Here is a 5,536-nt window from a genome sequence, read left to right on the forward strand (position 1 = left end):
ATATTGGAAAATGCGAACTCATCTATAGTGACAGAAAGTAGATTAGTGCTTGCCTGAAGATGTGAGTAGAGGGCAGGAGGGGTTACAAAGAAGTACAAGAAATTTTGGAGTGGATGGAAATGTTGTTATTTTGACTGTAATGATGAATCCATATATCCAAACTGATCAAATTGTACATTTTAAATATGAGCAGTCTAGCTTTTTCCCATCTTGCAAGATGGCGGGTGAAAAAACTGAGAAGCCGGATGCTAAGGAGAAGAAACCCCAAGCCAAGAAGGCTGATGCTGGTGGCAAGGTTAAGAAGGGTCACCTCAAGGCCAAGACGCCTAAGAAGCCGAAACCCTGTCCTAGTCGGAGGAATTGGCAGGTACTCGCGGTCAGCTATGTATTCCCGAAAAGCCATGTACAAGAGGAAATACTCCGCAGCTAAATCCAGGATTGAAAAGAAAAAGAAGGAGATAGTTATGGCTACTGTCACTAAACCAGTTGGTGGCGACAAGAATGGTGGTACCCGAGTGGTTAAACTTCGCAAAATGCCTAGATACTATCCTACTGAAGACGTGCCTAGAAAGCTGTTGAGCCAGGCAAGAAACCCTGCAGTCAGCACGTGAGGAAACTGCGGGCCAGCATCACTCCAGGGACCATTCTGATCATCCTCACTGGGCACCACAGGGGCAAGAAGGTGATTTTCCTGAAGCAGCTGAGCAGTGGCTTACTACTTGTGACTGGACTTCTGGCCTTTAATCAAGTCCCTCTGCGTAGAACACACCAGAAATTTGTCATCGCCACCTCCACCAAAATTGGTATCAGTGGTGTGAAAATCCCCAAGCACCTCACTGACGCTTACTTCAAGAAGAAGAAGCTGCGCAAGCCCAGACACCAGGAGGGAGAGATCTTTGACACCAAGAAAGAGAAATACGAGATTACAGAGCAATGCAAGGTTGATCAGAAAGCCGTGGACTTCGCAAATTCTGCCAAAAATCAAAGCTATTCCCCAGCTCCAGGGCTACCTCTGCTCTGTGTTTGCTCTCACAAATGGCCTTTATCCTCACAAAATGAAGTTCTAAATTTCTTTTGAAAAACCTAATTAAATAACTGATCTGTTTCAAAAAAAATATGAGCAGTCTAGTATGTCAATAAATCAATAAAGCTTGGGGGGAGACAATTAAAGAAACCATTTATTATTTTAAATTCCTGTAGAATGGTCTGCAATTCTTTCAAATAGCAATCTATGTTTTCCATAATTCAAGAGAGTTCATTTAATTAGGTCAGCTTAATAATTTCTCAATTTTGACAGTAATTGGGCTTCATGACACTGACACCTTTATTTTTAAATCTGGACACTTCACAAAAAGCTGAGGAGAGTGTTATGATTCTAACTCAGTAGGCGGCCTACATGTTTCAAAGGTCTTTGCAGGATTTCTAAGAGAAATACACTATAGTTGACCCTTGAACAACACAGGTTTGATTTGATCGGGGCAACTTTCCACCCATGGCCGGGAATCTGTGGATGTGGAGGACCAACTGTAGTTAAGGTTTTGAAAAGTCATATACAAATTTTTGACTGCGCAGGATCAGTGTGCCCAACCCCAGCTTGTTCAGGAGTCAACTGTGTTGTCATGGTACTCAGCATTTTATTAGGCTTTTGGAGTTGCAAGAAACAGAATTACTGATAGACTATTGTAAAGTAAGGGAGTCTATTGTAAAGCTATACTTACCTTTACTAAGTAAAGCTAAGCTATACTTAGACTAAAATTGGAACTGGATTTCAAATTGGAAAGTCTGATGCAACTTCAGGGATTAGCTACCCTTTCAGTCTTTCTTGTAGATAGCATGTTCCTTTTCTTTTTCAAAACTATTTTATTTATTTATTTATTTTTAGAGAGGGAAAGGGAGGGAGAAATAGAGGGAGAGAAATATTGATGTGTGAGAGATACACCAATCAGTTGCCTTTCACAAGGCCCTAAATGGGGACCTGACCTGCAACCCAGGCATGTGCCCTGACTGGGACTCAAACCAGAGACATTTTGGTTCACAGAGCGGAGCTCAATCCACTGAGACACAGCAGCCAGAGCTGTTCTTTTTCTATTACAGTACCTTTTTCAGTCTACACATCTACTCTATTCTCCTCCATCTACGCATTGTTTTATTCTTTCTATCTTGCTGTGTCTAAAATATCTTTAGTTTGCTCCTCCAGATCCACTCTTAAAAAAATAAATTTATTGATTGATTTTAGAGAAAGAGAAGAAGGGAGTGGGGAGGAGAGAGAGAGAGAGAGACAGAGAGAGAACATCAATTTGTTGTTTAACTTATTTATGCATTCATTGGTTGATTCTTGCATGTACCCTGACCAGGGATCAAACTGATGACCGTGGAGATTGGAACAACACTAACCAACTGAGCTACCTGGCCAGGGCCAGGTCCACTCTTCAGCCTTCTCCACAGTGCTCTCTTTCCTGGAAACCTGTCCTGTATGGATTATATGAACAGAAAGAGGTCAGTGCATTTTTTCTCCTGGCTCCCTCCCTGCAAAGTCTCTTTAAGCAGACAGTGTGTCTCGACCAAAGTCACTGCTCCTGTCAAGATGACTCACTCTACACAACTCCCCTCCTCCAACCTCTCATTTCTCTTGTCCCTTCAAATCTAAGGGTGGTGATAGCTCCCTTGCCACCTAGGCTGGGTTCCTCTAACATCCCTGTGGTTCCCCTATGCCCTGCCCTGCACATCTGTAGTTCGTTTCTTTGTGGGTAAACTTTCCTCAACTTATTCTCACTTGCATGTGCCACATGTTTTTTGTGAGAACCCTGAGTTACATGCTTGTTTATCTTATTTGTTTTATTTTATTTCACAGCTTCTGCTTCAGTTTGCTGCGATCCACCATGATACTCTTTGTATTTTCAAATTCCAACATCAAAGACAGAAAAATCTCAGGTAGTTGGATTAATTAATTTTTTTCATGCTAGGCTGTGTGGGAGGTCACAGGCTAGTCCAGGATTGGCAACTGTTAGGACAGGTGCTTGTCCCTGGGCCACACACCTGGGGAGGGCAACTATGAAAGAGGAAAGGAACATAGTATGATTCCCTGCATCAGGAATCAGGAGTGACATGATTTCTCTTAGAAAGTACTTTGAGTATGGCAGGTATAATAATTAACATGAAAAAATTAAAGATGAATAAAATGTTCTGATTCTTCTTAAACATGCTAATATTAGGTAATGTAGCAATAGATACCCTCCTAGGGCCTTCTCACATTAAGCTTGCTTATCTTAATGATTTATGATGACCCTAAGGAATCCAAGACTTGAGGTTGTTTAAAATCATGGTCTTAATAGGATAACATAGGCAGGTGAAGTATCAGAAATACCACAGGCTTTAAAGCCAAATGAGCTTGTTTATTTGTTTGCTTTTAGATTATAGATATAAGTGAAATAATACAGTATTTGTATTTCTCTGCCTGACTTATTTCACTGAGTATAATACCCTGTAGGTCCATCCTTATTGTCACAAAAGCCAAATAAACTTGGATCAAAACCCTAAAGCTGCAACTTACTTGCTTTATTACTCTAAACTTCCATTTCTTCATCTGGAAAGTAAGTATAATTATATCTGCCTTATAGAGTTGTCATACAGATTAATGAGAACATATCTAAAGCTAAAGACTCAGTAAATAGTAATTATGATCTCATATACTTGTTTTAATCAAGCATTCATGGCTAACATTTTAGCTTAATTTAGAAAATTTTTTAAATGAAGGGGAGAAGAATAAAGAAAGCAACTTATTACTTTTTCCTCTGTTGTACCCTGCTTAGCTGCAAGTACCCAAGGTCTTCTAACTGTTCTGAGTTCAATCATAACCAAACTTGGCATCAGTCCACACCATTCCTACTAGATATTAGAAATATCATCTCTACCAGCTAACGAGTCTGAAATCAATTTTTCTTTGATAAGCATATCCTATATATTTACTATATGCCTTTTCCTCAACTATCATTATTTTGACCAGTCTGTCAAATTTTTATTTTGATTGGTGATTTGCATCATTTTCTCCCTTATGACCAGAATTCTAACTTGACTACTAGCCTGGGTATCTGAGGCTCCTCAAATACCTGCTTAGTCTAGTATGTGGCAGTCCCTTCTCCTCGCAGCTGGCCCAACCTCTGCATCCCCAGTTGACGGCTAGGGACCTACTTCAAACTGGAAAGCCCCTACTAACCCAACTTGTATCCTTATTTGGCTCAAGCCAGTTTGGCAAATAGGCTTCATGCCAGGTAACAGCAATTTACTGTAGTCTTTGCCTAGAGTACTGTGTTGAGAAGTATTTCTCTGGGTAAAATAGGAAAATCCTTTTCTAGGTAAGGTGGTAAAGAGAACCATTAATTGACAAACAAATCTGCCTTGGAGGCCAGATTGGGGATGTGGAAGGGAGAGGTGGTGGCATGTACGCCACACATTTGCCGGCGTTGCTCAGAGATTCCTGCTGCGTGTTTCTCTTACACGATTAGAGTCTTTATGCATTATTAATGCAGCCATTAAGCCGGAGTTTTTTCCACATGCTTTTGGACAATGTGATTTTGACTGAGGTTACCCTCATAGGGGTGACCGTTCCAGCAATCAGGTGACTGTGATTGATGGTCATTGTTCTTCTCGAGGCAGGGTAGTCTACTTTACATAACCTCACCTTTTAGACCTAGGGTGGTGGTAACAGCTTCTCATTATTATAAGCCCTGGGCTACATCGCCATCATTTGTGGTTTTCCTAACTCCACCTACACCTTATAAATGGTCTCTCCTCCAATTACCTTATTTTAAGTATGCTGACTATTTCCTGTTGGTACCCTGACTGATACAAATACTTACTATGTATCAGGCATTAAGGATACAACAGTAAACAAAGAGATGAAAATTTGTACTTACTGGAGGTTATGTGCCAGCCAGTTTTAAAATGCCTTACAGTCAGGACTGCATAAGTTATAGGCTTGCCTGTCCGAAATTTATATGTCTGTCTTATCATTAGTCACAGTTAAGGAAATGCACACATATGCCTGCAAGTATATTTTTGTGTAAGCCTAAAATTAACACTTCAGGACATCCTAAGGGCAGGAACTCTCAGACTTCCTCAAATATCTCATATGTTACCTTTATTTATTCAACAAATATTTATTACAAACCCAAGTGCTCAGTATATATTAGCTGCCTATTACTATATTCTAGATATTGTGCTATAAGATGAGGGGTGGAGGGTGGGTAGGGAATAAAAGAGTACAAATATGAGTAGAACAGGTTTATGAGAAATAGAGTCACAAATAATTACTGAACAATATAAAAAGGCCACAATAGAAGTTTGTGAGAAGTGCTGTAAGAGTACAGAGGAGAGAATGACAATTCATTCTGGGGATTGGGAAAGGCTTCTTGCAGGTTATGTTTGATCTGAGCTTGGATAGATGAGTAATACTTTCCCAGAAACAGGAAAAGGGAAAGCATCAGGAAGAGGGTAGGACTTACGAAAAATCCTGAAGGTGTGTCAGAAAAAGGACAAA

General features: G+C 40.2%; 1 pseudogene; it reads left to right on the plus strand.

The window, feature by feature from the left end:
• The first annotated feature begins 206 nt into the window (after positions 1–206).
• On the plus strand, positions 207–1,115 carry LOC112305579 (large ribosomal subunit protein eL6 pseudogene; annotated as a pseudogene).
• Positions 1,116–5,536: the final 4,421 nt, after the last annotated feature.

Source organism: Desmodus rotundus, chromosome 4 (assembly GCF_022682495.2).
Source record: "Desmodus rotundus isolate HL8 chromosome 4, HLdesRot8A.1, whole genome shotgun sequence".
In the NCBI taxonomy this organism is placed as follows: Eukaryota; Metazoa; Chordata; class Mammalia; order Chiroptera; family Phyllostomidae; genus Desmodus; species Desmodus rotundus.